Source organism: Rhinoderma darwinii, chromosome 2 (assembly GCF_050947455.1).
Source record: "Rhinoderma darwinii isolate aRhiDar2 chromosome 2, aRhiDar2.hap1, whole genome shotgun sequence".
Lineage (NCBI taxonomy): Eukaryota > Metazoa > Chordata > Amphibia > Anura > Rhinodermatidae > Rhinoderma > Rhinoderma darwinii.
In genome coordinates, this window is record NC_134688.1 from 405142523 (window position 1) to 405164286 (window position 21764).

General features: G+C 39.3%; 1 protein-coding gene and 1 long non-coding RNA gene across 5 annotated transcripts in view; one reads left to right on the top strand and one right to left on the bottom strand.

Annotated features, from left to right (window-relative positions):
• The window catches only part of STX1A (syntaxin 1A), a 129258-nt gene that overhangs the window by 39105 nt on the left and 68389 nt on the right, over positions 1–21764 (top strand). The gene's annotated exons all lie outside the window — the stretch shown is intronic.
• Positions 11037–19996, bottom strand: LOC142741419 (uncharacterized). 3 transcript variants are annotated; one of them, XR_012881127.1, is made up of 6 exons: positions 19939–19996; positions 19176–19328; positions 16836–16936; positions 13966–14050; positions 12668–12720; positions 11037–11333 (listed from the first exon to the last, which is right to left on the bottom strand). It is a non-coding gene; the product is annotated as an uncharacterized LOC142741419 (long non-coding RNA). The 3 variants fall into 3 exon arrangements; XR_012881126.1 differs by lacking the exon at positions 13966–14050; XR_012881128.1 differs by lacking the exons at positions 11037–11333; positions 13966–14050 and adding an exon at positions 11852–11935.

A 21764-nucleotide genomic window follows, 5' to 3' on the forward strand; every position in this document is an offset into this window, starting at 1 on the left:
TTCCTCTCTGGAACACGTACGCTTTAGTCTAAGAAATTGACCTGTGGGAATAGCAGCAATAGTTTGTTTAGGATGTGCAGAGGTAGCGTGTAAAAGAGAATTCACAGATGTCTCTTTCCTGAAAAGATCAGTTTGGACATCACCATTTACATCACATTGGATTTTAATGTCCAAAAAATCTACTTGTTTTTTGTCACATTTGTATGTGAGTTTGATATTCTGATCATTCAGATTTAGTTCTGCCATAAATTGCTGTAATTGTTCAAGAGTCCCCTGCCAGATCAAGAAGATATCGTCAATGAAGCGGGCCCAAAAAATGACCCGGTTCATTGACGTACCGTGATCTGACAGGAACAAATTTCTCTCCCACAGCCCCAGGAACAAGTTGGCATATGAGGGGGCACAAGATGCCCCCATTGCCGTTCCCTGGAGCTGTAGGTAGAATGACTCATTGAACGTGAACACATTGTGTGTCAAGGCAAAATCTAATAGTACACCAAGCAGTTTAATAAGCCCTTCCTCCAAATTGCTCGTACTCAAGAAAAAATTAGTAGCTTTTATCCCATCGTGGTGTCTAATGCTGGTATAAAGCGATTCAACGTCGCAGGTGACTAACCACATGTCGACATCTAGATGGGTGCATTCTAATTTCTGTAAAAGATCTGAGGAGTCCCTGATATAGGAGGGTAAGCATTCCACTAATGGCTTAAGATAATAATCTATAAATTTACAGATGTTCTCTGTAAAGTTACCTTGGCCAGAGATAATCGGTCTTCCTGGTGGAGTCTTTATATTTTTATGGACTTTTGGCAAAAGGTACAATGTCGCTACTACAGGTATTGGAACAAGGAGTGCATCATATAAATCCTTAGTCACAACTCCATCATCCATCGCTTGTTTTAGAATTTTGGCCAGTTGTTCACTATAAGAAGAGATAGGGTTGAATGTTAATTTTTTGTAGCATTTTTTGTCTCTTAACTGACGATTCGCTTCGTTCACGTACATCGTCCTCGGCCACACAACAATGTTTCCCCCTTTATCGGCGGGTTTGTAAATGACGTCTCTAAGATTTTTTAACTTATAGAGACTTTCTCTTTCATTTTTAGATAAATTGTCATTAACCAAAGTTGTTGGTATTCTATCAAATTCTTTGGAAACAGTGTCCAAAGAATTTGATAGAATACCAACAACTTTGGTTAATGACAATTTATCTAAAAATGAAAGAGAAAGTCTCTATAAGTTAAAAAATCTTAGAGACGTCATTTACAAACCCGCCGATAAAGGGGGAAACATTGTTGTGTGGCCGAGGACGATGTACGTGAACGAAGCGAATCGTCAGTTAAGAGACAAAAAATGCTACAAAAAATTAACATTCAACCCTATCTCTTCTTATAGTGAACAACTGGCCAAAATTCTAAAACAAGCGATGGATGATGGAGTTGTGACTAAGGATTTATATGATGCACTCCTTGTTCCAATACCTGTAGTAGCGACATTGTACCTTTTGCCAAAAGTCCATAAAAATATAAAGACTCCACCAGGAAGACCGATTATCTCTGGCCAAGGTAACTTTACAGAGAACATCTGTAAATTTATAGATTATTATCTTAAGCCATTAGTGGAATGCTTACCCTCCTATATCAGGGACTCCTCAGATCTTTTACAGAAATTAGAATGCACCCATCTAGATGTCGACATGTGGTTAGTCACCTGCGACGTTGAATCGCTTTATACCAGCATTAGACACCACGATGGGATAAAAGCTACTAATTTTTTCTTGAGTACGAGCAATTTGGAGGAAGGGCTTATTAAACTGCTTGGTGTACTATTAGATTTTGCCTTGACACACAATGTGTTCACGTTCAATGAGTCATTCTACCTACAGCTCCAGGGAACGGCAATGGGGGCATCTTGTGCCCCCTCATATGCCAACTTGTTCCTGGGGCTGTGGGAGAGAAATTTGTTCCTGTCAGATCACGGTACGTCAATGAACCGGGTCATTTTTTGGGCCCGCTTCATTGACGATATCTTCTTGATCTGGCAGGGGACTCTTGAACAATTACAGCAATTTATGGCAGAACTAAATCTGAATGATCAGAATATCAAACTCACATACAAATGTGACAAAAAACAAGTAGATTTTTTGGACATTAAAATCCAATGTGATGTAAATGGTGATGTCCAAACTGATCTTTTCAGGAAAGAGACATCTGTGAATTCTCTTTTACACGCTACCTCTGCACATCCTAAACAAACTATTGCTGCTATTCCCACAGGTCAATTTCTTAGACTAAAGCGTACGTGTTCCAGAGAGGAAGATTTTAGAAAACAGGCTAAGGATTTAGAATATAGGTTTATGGATCGGGGCTACAGCAATCGGTGCATCAGGAAAGCGAAAAAAAGAGCTCAGGAAACGGAGAGAAACAAACTTTTACAACCAGCGGTTCGAGAAAATAAAATTAACGAGGTGAGATTTATCACGCCATACCATTCCCGGTGGGAAGAGATGAAAGATTATTTAAAGAGATATTGGCCGATCTTGAAAGCTGATCCGATACTCAATAAAATATTGCCTAGACAGCCATCTGTAACCTATCGTCGTGCCAAAAACTTGAAAGACCATTTGGTCCGAAGTTTTTATACCCCAGTTGCACAGGGAATTAGATTCTTTGGGACCAAAGGCCCAAAATGGGGGTGTTCCCCTTGTGGAGGATGCATTTCATGTCCCAATATTGAACGTGCAGAAGAGTTTACTGATTCTGAGAAAAGTAAAATATTCAAAATCGTGTGGCACATTACATGTGCTACACGCGGGGTGGTATATTATGCAGTGTGTCCATGCAATAAAATATACATAGGACTGACCACACGCGAGTTTCGAATCAGAGTACGTGAACATGTGCGGGATATTGAATCTGCAAAGGAGGTCCATGATACTGATAAAATAGAGAAATTGAAAACGATTCCACGCCATTTTAAACAGTATCACAATTGTAATTCTAGACTACTAAAGGTACGAGGAATAGACCATGTGGAATTAAATATAAGAGGTGGAGACTTGATGAAGAAATTATTGCGATTGGAAAGTAAATGGATTTGGACTTTGAAGACCATGCAGCCGAGAGGCTTAAACGAATCGCATGGGTATGCCGCGTTTCTCTGATCACTGTGTATGTGTTTGTGTGGCATCATTTTTTAACTAATCTCGTGATGTATTATTTTGTGTGATTTTAACATATGTTCCTTTTTCTCTCTCCTAGTTTCTCTTCCCTAGTCTACCAGATGTAGATGTGTATGAAATACCATCGATATGCATTATCTATACAGTGAAAGACAACAATGTATGCTGAAGCGTTGTGTTACAGTGATTGATATATATAGAACAATTTGTTCTTCAGATGTTGTTTTACTTCTATAGGAATCTATATATGGCAGCGTAGAATAATAATAAAATAATGAAATGTATAATTTTTAAACAATTTTGTAGATTTTATGAATTTTTGCACTACTGCACTTTAGTATTGAAATATATATTTCTATACTCTTAAGTACTTATTATGTTAGCACTTTTACATACAGAAGATTTCTATACATATATACATATATATATATCTTTTCACCTAACTACATGTGCATATGATCTATGTACATACAGATACATGAGCATGACAATAAACGCATATATATTTATCCCTATATTTACTTTATATGGTATGGTGTTATGCGTTTGAGATATATACTTGGATGTATGTGTATGTATGTGTATATAGTAATTTTTTGTCTGTTATATATAACACTTACTCATTTATTTATTTTATTTTCTTTTTTCACTATAAAAGATATATGTACATACACTAATTTGCACTGTTCAACACAGTATATTTTGTGACACAATGGTTTAATTCACGTTTAATTTCTTTATGTCTTAATATAAAATCATGTATTTTAATATAAATCTATTATGCATTTTCTTGAAGATTTTGTGCGATATATCACATGGGTATTTCCTTTGGGTTAAAAACCATATATATTCATAGATTACTATGTTTGTACAATTATAAACATTTATGAACATTGAACATCTAATTCTCACTGCACGATGTGTAATCTTTCTCTATACGTACATATCACACTTGGTGGATTTATTATCAACATGCCTCAATCTAGTGCGCATGCGCTGGCGTCCTTGGCAACTCACTAGGAGTCGGCATCTTGATGTGCGCGGGATGAAGGGCGCCGCTGTGACATCATCACGCGGCGCACTCATCGCGTATCACATGATGCCCACACCATGTGATGTTTGTCTACTGACAAACGCGGACATGACGCCACAGCTGATTGAGGTATGTGTATTATACAATGCTTTCACCTGGCCAATCATTTTTTGATTGGTCCTTAGGCTAGATAAATAGGAGGGACATATTTGTAGATGTCACCCCCAGACGAAGGCGGAAGCCGAAACGCGTTGGGGCCGGCCGCCATTCTTGGAGTCTCAGCTACATGGGTTAGTACTTTGATAGTGCTCCTTGGTTCAGTGTTTGCTGGTTCATGGTATTTGGGCTCTCTTATATATGCATGAACAACTCCCCGATATTTACACATATCTGAGCTTTTCTTTTTGGACATTATAACACGTTGTTTCTCAGTCCTGTTCTCCTTTACATTTTCCATACATGGGAGTCTCATCCCTCTTACCGTTTTCCTGAAGCAGTTTAACATGTTACCTGTAGCCTGTATACCTCATCCTATTTACATCACACTACCTACATTGTTGTCTTTGAGGTATACTGTAATGTGTCTTTACATATATGACCATATTTGATGTATATTGACCCATGTGGCGGCCATGCTTTTATTTGTGATTCATTTTTAGAAACTTGTTTTTTGTAAACAGTGTAATATTGTCAAATAAAAAGATTATGTAATTTTTGACTTAGAGACTCCTTGGTTCTTCTTTTTGGTGCAATATATATATATATATATACTGTGTGTGTGTGTATATATATATATATATATATATATATATATACTGCTCGTCCCCATCCATAGCTCCGTTTTGACAGGAGCAAACGAGCGCCGATCAACGCTTATCGGCCGGTGTAAAAGGGCAAGTGTAGCTCGCAAATAAAGAGTCGTCCATAAAGAATATGCATAGCCTCCATTCCAAACACTTGTTAGTGATGTGAAGACGCGGAGGGCACTTTCCTGTTGTCAGCTGGGTTACGGGTCTTACTGTGCCTCTAGATGCAACTCTTTTCCTCCTCCGTTACAGCTTAATCTCTATGCGAGAATACAATAAATCTCTTCGACACTTGGTAATGGCGGTGTATGCTTGCATCCTTCTATTATGGAAACCGCAAGACCCTTTTTATTTTTCCTAATGGTTTCCAAAAGTCAATGATGTTCTGCTCATAAAGGATCTGCTGTCTTCTGTTAGGAAAACTACTATCTTATTTTACACCAACTGGGACCATTGGACAGCTGTCCATGCAAAATACAGAGGCGTCCCGTTGGGGATCCTCTCTTCATAAAGAGTGGTTCTTTAGTCTCTCATGAGTCAATACCACCTGCTGTTTTTCCGTGGAACACTCCCTTTCCTCCCTTGTTGTTCTCTTTTATCTCGCTAATATACCTCTCACTTTACTGTGATTTAGTACCTCTGTTACTCTGACCCCAGTATCTTGTATGGGATCTGCTTTTGATACACCCCCATCTGAACCCTTCACAATCCAAATACACAATGGCAAAAAAATATTTTTGAGACTGCTCATTATTGAAAATATATTCTAATGACCGTTGTATATGTTCTATATGGCTCGCCCGCCCTGCATACGTATATGTATTGTGCTATTTTTCAATAAAGATGGTTTGGAACTAAATTGGTTTGTCAGCTAGAATAAAAATAATCTATTTTGGGTTTAATTTTCCTTTTGGCCACATTAGCAGTTTAATTTTATAGTTTTGTCAATTATAAGGGCATATCAGTCACTTGTCCATCACAAAGTCTTTTCAGAAGACATCAGACCACACATATTAACTGATAAGTATGGGGGCGATTTCACAAAGCAACGCAATGGCTAGTTCTTAAAATTACTGTCAAATGTATTTGTTCAGTCAGTGTCAGGCCCTGCAGACTTCACAAGGATTTTGTTTCACTGTTGATGCTAATTACAACTGAATTGTCTGCCTGAAAAATCTCCGATCAGGCATCTTTTCAACTCCGAAAATATCCGGCCTCTTTTGACATTTTATAGACTTATACTTGACCGGGATTTGCTGGAGATAAATTTAGCAAATAATCAACAGCTTGAAAAGTATGGTTTCATTGAGGTCATTGGATCACTTAACACAAACAAAAAGTGGCATAGTAGGTCAAAGCAACCAATCGGATTGCAGTTCTCGTTTTCCAGTCCCCTAAATCTAAGGATACAACGATATTTTCTTTGATCTGGTGGAGCAGTTCCTCAATTCCATTCTGGAAAGTCAGTGGTCTCATTTTTAGCGACCAGGGATGCCTTTGCTGGGAGTGGATGACACCCCAATAATTCTGCGGCTGCACATAATAAAATAAAACTCCCTCTGCAGGCTTGAAGATTCAACATTCTGTGCTGATTAATTTCATATTTCTTTATAGTGGTAGGAGTAGTACAGAGCTCCAAATCCCCTGTATAGTCAATGGGGTTAATTTATTAACCTTTCTACGTCCGTTTCCTGGCATAGATAAGTCGGAAAAGGGCCCAAACGTCGCCATTTGCAGTGCAAATGGTAAATGGGCGTGGCTTTGTGGGAAAGGGAGTGGCCACCAAGGCCCAACAAATTTTATTATAATTACGCCAGAAAATTATAGTGGAAATCTACGCTAGCTCCCAGCTGGTATTGATTTTTACTCTATGGGGCATAGCAAGGTAGAGGCCGTACTGGGCCCCTACTTTAACCCCCCCCCCCCAACACCCTCATTGTACAGTTTTTTTAAAATTGTAAAAAAATTTAATATATAAAAAAATTCTACTTACCTCTCCGCTCCTCTTTTTCCCCTCTGGCTCCCTCATCACTCCAGCGAGGTTCATAGAATGTAATAATGCCGGGCAGTGTCAGGATGTTGTATGCGATGCAGCACGTTGAAGTGCTCGTCACATATAAGCCTCAGGCATACTGGCGTCAGGACCTTGTATGGTCGCTGGAGTGATGAGGGAGCCAGAGGGCAGAAAAGAAGCGCTGAGGTGAGTATGTAGGGTTTTTTTTTTTTTGTTCGATAGAGCGGAATGGATGGCTCATGTCTACAATCGTTGCCCAGGCGCATGACCTGGCCAACACATGTGACACCTTTTTATTAAGAGGCTTTCGCTTCTTAAATGTGTCACCGTTTAATCTAACTTTTCTTGCTATTAAGACTGCCGTATGAAACGCCAGTCTTAATAAATTGCCCCCCAGTAACTTAAAGGATAAAATTCTGGCTACCTGTAGCTGCCACTAGGGGAGCTTGATAGATTACTGCATAATGTTTATGCATTGAACTCAATCCTAGAACAGTATGCAGCAAGCTCCTAAACGCCATCTAGTGGTGGCTGCAAACAACAAGAATTTAAATTTTTAACTTTTCTATGCAAGGGATTTGGGGCTCTTTTTTATAACAAAAACAAAGCTCCAACCACTATGAAGATATATTAAGAAATTAACCAGCAAACCATGTTAGACCTACAAACTATAAGGTGTTAAAAATTGGATATGCTCAGTCTCCCTTAAAGTCTATGAAAGATATGAAAACCGGCAAAAGAGTATATGTAGAATTTTTGCCACTGATGGTTAGACCACACATTGCATCATTTTCATTTTACCATTTTAGTTTCTCTACGGGCCAGAGTTTACCGGGAACATAAACTGTAGAGAATAGTGATTCCCATACAAAGGGCACATTTCCTACTTTGGTAAAGTGGGACATGGAGATAAGAGCCACAGGCTGCTGCTATGGGGGACCCATACTATAACCACAAATACAGGGAGCGCAGATCTTTTTTTTTTCATGTGCAGCTACACATACAAACAATATTTTCCTCTTTCGCTGTAACTTTTCTATAAGTCGTCTCTGCATCTCAGAATATGAAAATATATCCTCCACTAAATATTACTCCTCCGGAGAGATAAGTGGCCGCCAGACATCTCCAACACCCCTTATCTCAGGGAAAAGTAATCAGTTTGGAGTTTTCATACATACAGCCTTTATACAATGAGTGTACTACTAATAATTAGTGAAAAATATTATGCATGTCGTCTTAAGGGTTTATCAGAACATACAGTGTGTCAGATGATGGTTTAATAATCCAGGAGATGAGTGCGTTGTGTGGGAGGTAGTGACATGTCTGCTCTTGTGATTAGGTTACTGACGACAAACCGCTCCAGGTGGTAGGGGCATATTCATGATCGGGGGGGATAAGAGAATCTGAACTGAGATGTTGCTACAGAAGAGTAGCTGTGCGAGTCTTGTGTTTTGCTTAAGTGATGCTATTTTTTGAAGGTATGCCCCCGAGATGCATACATTGTGTTTAATGAAGTGATGACTCAGTGTCTAATATTACAGACTGCAGAGGCGTGACAAAGGAGAATAACCGTGACCTTTCAGGAACATTGAACTGTACATTTAGGTGTTCGATGAATAAATGCATGTGAATGCCGGTAATGGACTGTGTTTCGTATGTAAAATAGTTTCTGGTTGTGGATTTGGACGACTGACTTGCCCCATTTTATTCTAGGAAGATTTTCAAAATTCTGCATGTAGGTAGTAGATCAAATGGGACGACTGAACATTTTTTTTTATTTTTTTTAGCAACTTCATAACGGGGGCATATTTTATTTTTTTGTTTTTTCTCTCCGCTTAACTTTCCATCTCTTTCAAAACTTTGGTTCACGGTACGCAGAGTTTAGTATACCCCATGGTTTTGCTTTGGATCACGGCATGCTTGACGATATATATTACTGCACATCTGTCATCCATGTTGGAAAATTTCATATCACAGTTGTCTAACTTTCGATTGAGTTCTTCTTCTTAATAAAGACTTGACAGATGCTGGGGGATTGTAACAAGCAATGGCAGCCAATACAGTACAGTTAGGGGTTATTACCTAGATTTAGGCTGTGTTCACATCACCGACGCTTTCCCCTGAAGTGTTCCGTCTGGGGTTTCCGTCAGGTTAACCCCTCAGCGGAAAGGCAAACTGAAACCTCAGCTTCCGTTTCCCTCACCATTGAACTCAACGGAAACCTAGCTAATGGTTTACATCTGTCACCGTTGTGACCGGGTTCCATCGTTTCAGACGACTGCGCTATTCATTCCGTCAAAACGTCTGAACCCTTTGACAACCGTGACAAATGAAAACCATTTGCACTGGATTCGTCACCGTTGAAATCAATGGTGATGCAAACGGAAACCTATGGTTTCCGTTTGGATTCCGTTCATGGGTTCCCCTGACGGAAAGCTCCGACAGAACCCATGAATGGAGTCCCAACGCAGATGTGAACGAAGCCTCTCATGTAGGTCTTATTTATTGTATGCATCGGGTTAACCATAATATCGCCATATAGAATTTTAACCTTTAACATGATGCTGAAGAGAGACTATCCTGTGAACATAATACATTGTAAAATAATTGATCATTTTCCTATTACAATGACCACTACTACTACCATAGTCAGATTAAGACTACTCAGCACTGACAGGGTTACACAGTGTTTCAGAATTCTTTCCTTTTTATTGTGTGATTTTATTATTTTACTAAAATTTGAAGGGCGTTCTGTGTAGAGGTTTCAAATTGGAAGCCAGGATGTTGGATGCTGCCAGATAAGATGGCTCATCGTCATCTCACACTAAGAGCCTTTCTTTATCTTAACAGCAGCAGATGAAGACACTTATCCAAGCATGGGTTAACCCTTTCTTTCCCATGTCTGATCACCAACTTGTTATGGTGCTTACATGGACATACATCAATAAATGTGATATGAATTTCATTATTCATTATGTAACTTACGTCAAGATTGGTAATAACTCCTAGGGAAATTATGTTAGTTAATAAAGGTTGTCTCTGGTTGGTGGGACATCCGATGTCCGATCATCCTGTGCTCTCATGTTTAGTTACAAAAAGATTTTCCAACATGTCATCAGAGGTGCTCAATAGCTTTTGATGTTCCAATTCTCTGCCTGATAATGACCTTGGCATGACATTCAAAATACTGAAAAAAATCACTGCATCTGCCAAAGAGTGAATTATATCATGGCACAAAATGTGTGATAATAGGTTTATCAGGCTTAACAGATTACCAGTGATCAGAGCAAGCAATTTTCTTACAGAAAAAACAAAGTAGATGACAACAAATCAGTGCTTGGATGTGTCTCTACAATTGTTGTGCATTTACCTCTTTTCTCCATGCGTGCTGCAACTTAAATATGGTGCATTTCTGGGTGTAATGTAAGGTCAGATATTTAATGCAATACATTTTTAGGTATTTAAATTAAAGACTGTTTAGCTATTTCCTAGACTGTCAGCTTTATTGATTTCTATTGAAACCCAAAGAGAGTTAGGCTACGTTCACATCTGCGTTAGGGCTCCGTTCTGGCGTTCCATCTGAGCTTTCCGTCAGAACGGAACCCTGACTGAAACAAGCGGAAACTATAGGTTTCCGTTTGCATCACCATTGATTTCAATGGTGACGGATCCGGTGCAAATGGTTTTCGTTTATCTCAGTTGTGCAAGGGTTCCGTCGTTTTGACGGAATGAATACCGTAGGTATCCGTTTGTTTCAGTCAGGATTCCGTTCTGACGGAAAGCACCGACAGAACGCCAAGAATGGAACCCTGACGCAGATGTGAACGAAGCCTTGTCTAGTTACTTCCTCCCTCACTATATTACGGTTGAATTACAGTTACCAGCATTTGCTTTTTTCAACAACTAAAAACTTTTAGGATTAACTCTTTTTAATCTGTGTGACACATCACATATAGGCAAATAAACACTTGGTCACTGAGACCAGAACTTTTTTTTGCACACTACAAGCATAGATTTAATGTATCACACTTTTGAACATTGAGGGGTATGGATGGGGGTTTATCTTACCATATGTGACTGCCAGAAAGGCTTAAAGGATTTAGGAGGCTCCCTTTGGGACGAATATGGCTGACGATGGACAATGGCAAGACTGCTAGTTAATATGCAGGAAATTAAGATGGGAGAACTAGAGGCGAGCATACAGTAATAGGATTAGGGCTCCACTGTAACATTTGGTCACCTTTTAATTGCAGTGAAATCCCATCATTACCACGACTCGTATGTAACTTCAATGTTTGCCTGCAAGGGAAAAAATTGTAGGCAACTTGTGAGAATCGCATAAGATAACATTGGGGTTGGTCATGAGTGACATTAATGCCTCGGTTTTAAGGTTTTGACAAACTGGTGTCCAAATGTTACCATGGAGCTCTAGCCGTGTAGTTAATGGTTATGCACATAAAAATCAGAGTATAACTACCATCCTTTTTTCTTAACTTATTTAACCCCTTATTGATTGCCCAACAACTATTGGCATCAGACAGTCAGGGTCCTTATTGTCGAGCAGCACTGACCTGTTTTTCCTCAGATTTCACACGAAGGTTTTTAACCACTTCTGGGTTTTTTAATACCTACTGTATATACACCGTGTTCAAAGATCAAAATGTATATAATATATAGTGAAATATCTGGTCAAGCTGACACGGATTGGCTGCTATGGGCAATAAGACCACCTTTTCTCTGAAACATTATTACTATATGAGGCTCTAGATATCTACATTTTTCTACCTTGCGCTGACACTATACAGACCACACCTGTATATCTGTTCTTGGACTTCCGCTAAATAGAAACTGTATGATATAATGCTGCTAACTGGTCCGCGAAGACATTTGCCCATTTTGTCCTATATCAACCATTAAGTATAAAATAAGTTAAAAGATAAGAAACCATAGAAAGGGAGGGATCTTTAGATGTGTGAATTGACCAGAAAAAAACTAATATTATAGCAACTCTATGCATTTGGGTGATAACCAATTCTCTATACTACAGTGATAAATAAATGGTTAAAATAATGTGCATTTGTGAAACCAACCAGCTAATTGTAACATTAAGTTTAGTGGGGGTCAGGGAGAAGAGAGCCAGGGTCTGAAGAGGCTCAGCTGCTGCAAACTATGGAGATACCCAAGTCGGATGGCAAAGAAAGCTGAAGAGTAGTCATTTGGCAGAATTATTCCAGACGTTTACTGGGTACTATGTCCCCTTCATTAAAGACATCAGTTGGGAGCCTCTGGACCCTCACCAATGTCATTTTCCTACATGTCCGACAATAATAAGAATGGAAACTTATTCGCTTCTTGTGTTGCCTCCATAGATTTGTCCAAGGTGCTGAAACTGTAGTCCTGCATTTGACCTGGATTACAGCCACTTTGCGACAATGGATATTTCTCCAAAGACTCGTGCTCATTTAGTGCATTGCTTTGTATTCTTCTACTCCCATTTTCTCCTGATAAATCAGACCTTGGTCTGTTCCCCCCAGCACATGACACATGGCACGTTCGCATGGGGCTGCCGTCTGTAAAGCTCGTAGCAGATCATCTGGGGAAGGTACATGCACAATCCCTATCTAATCACTCACCTTACAAGGGGTTTTCACTTAAAGCCTGCATTTCTTTACGGTTCATCTCCTGCCTGTAAATGGAGCACAAATAACCTGGCATTTTAATCAATATATTTATAGCTTGGCCTATTTTCCCAGCCTTCATGTTCCAGCTGGATGTCGTAAGTATACAAGAGTTAGGAATAATCCAACCTGGATATTCTCTGGGTCTGAAACTAGCAGTAGACACAAACATGAATTATATAGGACAGATTAATAATATGTACATGTATATGTGAGTAGTTTTGTGTTTTTATATATATATATATATATCTATCACACATACACACATCCATCTCTGACAATGTCTTCATCATTCACAGTGCATTGTTGGTATTCATGCCCAGATTTAACTCATTCTTCTCCTTGGAGAGACTCTATTTGTCCCAGGCTCCTTATTCTAGTATTTTGGACATAATCCCTAGTAAATCGCCTGCCTTTTGCTAGAACGGTACTATATGCATCTTCCTTGAGTAAATACAAGAGTACAGTCTGTGAAGCAGATACACCTTCAGGGAAGACGGCATAATAAAATGGAGCAGTGTTTCTGAACCAAGGTTTCGTGGAGTCCTGATGTTTTATACAGCAATAGCAAGGATTGTCTTTTTTGGATAGATAGAAAACTGATCTCAGCCTCTTCAAAGACATCCAACATGGAGTCAAGTCAACAAATCTTGGACAGAACAAGGCACCAACCAAAAGTTATGAAATCCTTTACTGGTTTTAGGTTCCCAGAAATAACAAAAGAATAATTACTCTTCAGTGTTTCCAAATAGTAAAAAGATAGTCACTTACAATAGGGAATCAGACATTGCAAAAAAACTTCATTTTTCAGCAAATTTACCACACTGTGGTTTGGTAGCTAGTGCAACCACTGTGGATACCGGCCATGGTCTGGGGTTTCAGACCTCCTGACCTTTTTTCCCACTTTAAATTCCATTAATTGACACCTTGAAAGACCTATGTAAAATGTCTGACATATATGGAGAGGTATAGCTAATTCATATATACTAATATATGTCTTCCACTATCTTTGAGGTAAATTTAGAGTTCCTGTAGGTTTACATACAAAATATGCATAAAAATTAATATTGGTCTTCGGGGTTGTATGGGCCCCTCCCACACAACCCCGTCCGCTTCTTTGAAAGTGGCGGAGGTGGTTTAAAAATTAAAAAATACAACATTTTTGCACAAAAAAATATAATCTATTTCAGAACACATCTGTCATATCCGTTGTGACATCTGGTTTTGTTGGTGTTGGTAGACTTTGAAAATACCTGGGGCATCATGGGGCACTGGTGGAGGAGGAGGACGCAGATGCAATTGAATGTGATGATCGCTGTTGGTTGGAGATCCTGGGCACTTGGCAAAAACAAATAATATTGCACCTTCAAACCATTGCAAAATGCAACTTTTTTCTTATAGGAGACATTAAATTCACGGCACCAGTTAGGGCAGTTTTACAGCAGTCAGATGTCTCCGTAGCCTTATGGCAAGCTTCAGAACATACTGGGATCCTGTTTCTTTTACATTTTTATCCCACAACAAAAAGTTATATAAATTTGATTTACAGATTACAGCCAATTATCTATAGCAATCAGTGATGCTACTGGTTATCTGGTTTTCCTGCCATAGTAAAAATGAGAGCTGCAATCTCATAGGTTGATGTGGACAAGACCTTTTTGCCCCTTTAGAATTTATAATTCTCCCATTCTGTTACTTATACCAGATCCTACCATCATATATTAATCTATATGCATAAAGAAGCATTTGTGCAAACCATGAAATTATTCATGTGTGGAAATTGATCTGCAGACCTTAAAATAAGTACCAAGATAAAAAGGGAAATTACTATGGATTTTTATGGTCATTTACTTGTTAACTATTGAAATCCTGAACCCTTTATTTGATAATCTGTTATTATGGCGTTCAGACTTCTCTCAGTTCCTGTACCTGTACTAATTTGGACATATAGGGGCCGATTTTTGTAATGTAAACCATGTAATTCTGCAAACCCGGCATAACTTGGAGCACAGTTGGAGAAGCCGTGCTCCACAGTGTACAACTGGTCAGAGCTGTTTTGACTTCTTAGACCATGTTCTATAAAAAAAAATAATGTCGGTTTCCTGTACGTGGCACAATTTAAAAGGGTTTATCCTCTTTTACAATTCCTTTTTAGCTCAGCTGTATTCTGTGGGCAAACCTGACCTCAAGTAGCCAATCTTCAGTTCCGCTTATTGGTAGAGGTCCTGAACAACGGACCTCCTCTATTCACTCCGATGGGCCTAATACTCCAAATAAGTATTTGGATAGGAGTTTTCCAAACCAGGCAATGCGTAGTTTCCTATACCCACACTTCAGAACCAAAAAGTGTTACATACGCAGATTTTATTAATGATCTAAATACATTACAAATAAGTTATAATAGCATGTGCCATCTTCTTGGGCACACTAATGCCAAGAAACCGTTTGAGCCTACTTTTCTAAATAGGCCCCATAATATGCAGATTTCTTTTTCAGTAACTGGTATAACCTGCAAAAGAAAAATCGTAATACTTCCAAATTAGATCTCTGACTTGCCGCCCTGACCAATGTCAAAAACTGGTGTTTGCATAAAAGGAGGCAAATGTCCATACTGAGAGAAGCCAGGCTGTCGTGGTAAATGATGTACAACAATTCTCATTCTCCTATATGAAAATATTTGTGGAGGTTATTTCTCGTGTCATGTTCATGTCACCGCTGTCTTACCAATGTATATATTGATTGAATCTAGGTAGTGAATATATTGCCTTTTATGTGCTCTGCGCACATTGCCGTCTTCCATATACACACACTAATGGAGCTGATTCCATAGAAAGATCCTGTGATGCTGGATTTCAGCTACACTGTATTCCAGAAGTAGGTCACAGACTGCTTTCTTTCTGAAAGCCAAGAGAGGCCTGGTTGGTTAGCGCAGATCCCGCAGGCTTGCACACAGGATGCCGACAATCCCATTGCACTCTGGGGGAGGCACCATCAAGGCCAGAATCCGAGAACAGATGGACTTACACCAAGAGCAATAATAAAGGCACCATCACAGTTCAGAACGGAAGGAAGTGTACAAGTGACAACTCTTTAGTGGTACACAAGGGATAACAAAAGGAATTTGTGAAATATACACCCCCTCCGCTTATCTCATATTAACTCCCCTGTTACCTTTCACACAGTCCTTCTGTGACTACCAGATTGCTGGCTACGGCCAGTTCCCCTACTAACATGCAAATTCAGCTCATACAAACTTACATGCTTATTCTATGTGGCCGATTGGAGATGAATGACTGCCAGACACCTCTGATATCTCCTATCTGAAGGTAAACCATATAATCGGACATAAAAATATATTTTTTCCTATTGGGAGTCAACAAAAAATAGGGTGAGGCTCGTGTGGTAGTTCTGCATCAGAAAAACGCAACAGTAAGCGGTTCTACTATGAATCATAAAAACCACATGACCGAAAAAGCGGATTGAAAAACCGTGCTGGTTGTGGTTATGGATTCCGCCTCACCCTTAGAGAAACTTGATTGAAAAACATTTTGGTGATTATTTTTTGGGTGATTATCTACAATAGAGCAATAAAATAATTGCGTGCACTGGTAACATCTGGCAGAAACTGCCATTCATAAAGTATTATGACTGCTATTAATATTGGCTGAATATAGGTGTACTTCATTCACAAAATAGTTAAATGATCAGGAAACTATTCCGCTAATATTACGGTAGCCATAGACCAGATTTTCTGCCGCAATTCGACAAGCATTTTCCAGTATTCTGATACTGCAGGAAAAACTTTTTCCATGGAAACATTGTACATTTGCGAGGGAGCACATTTAAATTCTCAATTGACCATAGTAATGTCAAAGTCGAGTATCCAAGAAAGAAATGTAAGCTTATTCAATAAATGGTCTAACTATTAGAACAGATTTCTATTGGGCTAAACTGTTCATATTAGTATTATAGACAAAACAATGTAAAAATCATGAACAATAGTCATTTATATCTTTTGCCAGCTTTACTCTACTTTACCAAGAATGATTTAAAATCGGCCACACACGTTAAAAGGCGCGGGCTGCATACAGTATATAACCGAATAGAAAAAGCCAATATTCACCTTCTAATTCCCTTCTGCTCCGGTGCGGTCTGTCCAGTGGTCCCCCGCTCGTCTGTTTAGCTTGCTGAAGTGTTGAGCTGCCTTTTTTAAAGCCTGGAAAACTATTTTAACAATATGAAGGCATTCTATACTCTGCTGTCCTATTACCACATCACGTGATGACATCATCTAGTAATTCTATTACTGTAAACGTACAGCACTAGGGTCATTACACACATGGTAGTGACGTCAGTATGGCCAACATTTTACTATAGGTCCAGGGCACCGTTTTTAGTGCAACTAAATTAGATGGTTGCTTTTTGTTAAACATTTTACAAAAACAGGACAGAAAGCAAAAAAGCGAAACAAAACTTGGTGGGAAAGGTGCAAAGAGATCACGGCTAAAAAAAAAAAACATGCTATAAGTGGTAAGAACGTGGAGGTAAAACCCTACACCTAGGTAGGTATAAATATCTAAAGCAGACCGGAACTCAAATAAAAGATACACCGTCACCTATGGAGAATGAGATACAGGGCGTAGTCTATTTATCACTATAGTCTATACATTAGATCCCCGTTATCCCTTGTATAACCATCTATATATACTTTGTAATGAGCCCTGTAATTTATTATATTGCTCCAATGTTTGTCATTTTCTCATTAATCTTCATGCATGTTAACTCTTGTCTTTACATTGGGAATACCTGACATATAGTATGTTAATGATGCGCGGTGGGTTTAATTAGCAGAAAAACACATTCTGTTCTTTGTGACCCAGTTCGGTGAATCTGTCTGCTCATATGAAATCTATATTAAATTCTTTTTATAGGATTTATTATAAATGGTCAGCAGCATATTGTAGCTTTCCACTACTTAGAGGAGTCTATTGTTGCCTGTCTGCATATACCTCATTTTCTTAATTGCATTAATTACTCAAGGCTCCGTAAGCTTCTTTATTCACTAATCGCATGGTAAGATTCTTATCCCATTACTCTCTTATAAGACTGTGCCGTCATTGTTGTAAGGTCAGAATATAGTGGACATGTGCAATAGGTTTATTTTGTAATGTTCTTGGTGATCTATTGAAATAGATCTAGGTAACCGTATTCCTATAATGGGCCGATTTTGCTGGGAATCTGAATCCTAGAATCTTATGGTGATCTAAGTCTGGTTCCCTAAAACCGTGGGAAGTCCTAGCATTGCAGCCATTATATGAATACTAACATGCTCCCTTATTATGGCTCTGAAATCGGCCTTACATCTTAAAGAGTACCTCCAATTATACTGAAATTATATAGAAAAACGACTATCGTACAGGCTGCTCATAACTCTGGATTAGGAGAGAGAGCGTCATGCTGTCTCCATGGCTCCTGGGTCCAGAACGGCCACCAGAGCTGTAGAATGTCATGTGATCCTACAGCGCTGGCGGCCGTTCTGGATACGGGAGCAATGGCAATCGGGAAGGAAACTCTCTCTCCTAATGCAGAATAATGAGCCGCCGGCTGCACAAACTATAGACCGACCGTGCTGTAGTTAGAAGCCGAAACAGTAATAAAAGTAATTTAGAAAAGCAATTATTTTGCACACACCTGCACTATAATCGTTTTTTCTATATAATTTCATCACAACCGGAGGTACTCTTTTTAATAATTACCGGTATCTTACAGGTTGGATTTTTCCTTTCCAATACTTTTATCTTTACCAAGATAAGTGGTACCATATATGTCTGACATCCACTTCTCTCACGTGGTGACCACTAAACAGCAATTCTGATTTTTTTAAAAATTTTTATGGTTTTTCCTATTCCACCTTAGTACATTTGGTATAATAAATGCTGCTATTAACCACAATAACTAATCCTGCAAAAAACAAGCCCTCATACGACTAGATCGGTGGAAAAATAAAAAAGTTATTTATTTTGAAAGATGGGGGGAAAAAACAAATATTAACCAAAAAATGGCTGCGGCTGCAAAGGGTTAATGGTTTGTTTTTCCCTCAATGCCAAAGCTGCTCGATTGGAGCCAAGTTCTCGCCATCCTTGAGCGCTATATATGTAACATAGTGGGAGGAAAAATTTCTATATACTATATCCAATTCCTTTGTGTGTCACATGCTCTGATATGAAAGACTGGAAACGAGACACAAAGACAATAATAAATCTCCCCCATTGTGTATTTGACAGGGAGTTATGGGGTTAAGTATTTCCTCCAGATTCATGTGATCCCTTCAGCTGATTTAAATGCGAAGTGTAGTATGGGAACTTTAGCTATGAACAAGAACATCCTTTTCGTAACCGTTCCTAGGAACGTTTTACTTTGGGGTTTTTTTTAAGATGAAATAAAGGATTTTGTTTTTACCTACCTTGGGATAATATCACCCTTTTTCTTCTATGGTTGTCTGTGGACAGGACCGAACAGGTCCTACAGAGGGAAAGATGGTCTTAGGTCTTCTTCATCATCTTCTTCCTTCTCCTCCACCCTATCCGTGCTCCACTGTGGCCAAGTGATGAGAATCCTGAACAGAAGACCCCCGTCTATTAACTCAAAATTCACTAATCGGGTATATGAAAATGCTTTACGTATTCCTGTGCTCATGCCAAAAGAGATATTGGAATGTAAAGCGCATATTGCTAGCTATATCTGCATTCCATTTTTTTTAAAAAACAACATTGTCTTCCGCAAAAATCCATTTTTAGGGCTTGTCCACACGTTACAGAATTGCTGCAGAAAATGTCTGTAGCGATTCCGCAAAAACGAACAAATTCTACTGCGTAAAAACCGCACCATTTCCTGCATTTTTTACTGTAGAAAATGGTGCGGATTTTTCTGCGTTTTTCACAATGCTGGGGAATGGTGACATCTCTGAAAAACGCAGCAATTCAGTTCACTTTCCGCAGCAGGAATTGATTTGACATGTTGCGGTATGAATAATACGCACCGCAGGTGAATTTCTGTTGAAATTTTACGCAGCGTGTGGATGAGATTTGTTAAATCTCACCCACTTTGCTGCTACTGTATTCTGGTGAGTATTTTCCATCTGCAATTCCGGATAGAAAATACGCAGCAATTCCGCTACGTGTGGACAAGCCCTTAAAGAGATTGCAGCTACAGTTGAATAATTTTACCTCACACAATACCATGCACCGCAGCAGAATGTCAAACCCCTGTTTATGTAGGAAATATAATGCTGTTAATGTTCCCGTTTTAATAGTAGAAGGCCAGAATACAGAGTACACAGCAGTCACAATGGGAGTAAATTAACCCTTGGTCGGCTGTGGCTATCACACAGTGGAGCGGCGCTGACGGAGAGTCTGCTTGTACATTGAAAACAGCTGGTGTTCAGTGCACATGTTCATCCTCAGCCAAAAGGACTATTGAAGGACATATCCCTGAGAAACCAGTTAGAAACAAACTCCTATCATGAGGAATTTTGGGTGTCAAAGCTGGAGCAGCGTTCATTTACAAGTACTTGTATTTGACAACCTTTTTTATTTTAGCAGGGGGGACAATGATCCATGATTGGAATTGTGTTAATACCCCATTAAATGATCGTAAATCTGGGTTTGATGATAAATGTCTCATAAAGAAAGTGCTAGCTGAGGACATTGGCCGCGCTATCTAAGCCACAGGCCAGTGGTAGGACCGCTGGACGACTATAGCAGGTTACACCGGTAGTAGTTGTTACATGTTGTGTCAATGTAGCACAGATTGTGTATTCCTACGAGTGCGACTTTAACAAGACATGATCTACCCCAGGGCTAAAAATGAAAGGTTAGATACTCCACTTGTTACACATTATTGCTCAGTTAATATTATTTTTACGTTTCCCACAGTGGAGCAAAAGAAAAAGAAAAATACACAACCAGGACTGACTTTTTTCTTTCAGCTGTGTTGATATAGATTATGTGTAAAAAATGGCAGCACAGGACAATATTCATCTTTGTGGCAGTTTGCCTGCTCTGTGAGTGGCATTATGGCATCGCATGGCCTCGCCCACAGTTTACTTGGAAGATAGGCGAGCTCTTTTGTTCTTCTCGGTTACCTGGGTGTCATTAGTGTCTGGAAGGACTGGTATCTCTGAGAGCACCTGCCGCAGGAGTCCAGTGACGTGAGGGGGGGGGGGGGGGAGCCGCACCAGATGTTCCTGGGACAGATGGTGTTTCATTTTGCCGGCTGCCTTAACCACACTATTCATTATTAACATTATTAACTCCTTCACTACCACCTTTTTCTTTTTTTTGTTGTCACTGCTTGTATGTGCAACAAAGAACTCTAAATTATAAACTGCAATGCTACTTTTCATGTTCCATTTGGATGCAATGGCAGCTAATACATTAATAGCTGCCAGGAGTATTATGCCCATCTCTATAACCTATTGACTTTCACATTGAATCTGCTTCTCACGTTAAAGAAAAACGTCAGTTTGGAGACCAGTCGATTTGGTCTAACTACCTCTCCTCCCTTCAAATCCCAAATAAATTAATATTTACTAAGACCTCTTCCCCCTAGCATTAGGATTGCATTGCCCTCTATTAGCTCCCACTCTGAAGGACAACTGAAATTCACGAATTATACGCATGCCCGTTGATTCAAAGTGTAAAATGCATTGAATAGCAAAGGGAGGAAACCTCCAGCTCACCGGCTTGTTGCGTCTCCTGACTTGCTGCTCGGATCCCCGCTACGGCTGGCGGTATGCAATAGAAGAAACAGTGGAAATGATCCAGCGCTGAGTCCAATGGTAATTAAAAAGGAATCGAGGTTCCCATCTTTATTGGAGTAGTATGAATAAAATAGAAGGGAGACGCAGTCCCAAGAGAAAAAATACGAGCGGGCAACTGTGTGCTAGCCACAGTTGCCCGCTCGTATTTTTTCTCTTGGGACTGCGTCTCCCTTCTATTTTATTCATACTACTCCAATAAAGATGGGAACCTCGATTCCTTTTTAATTACCA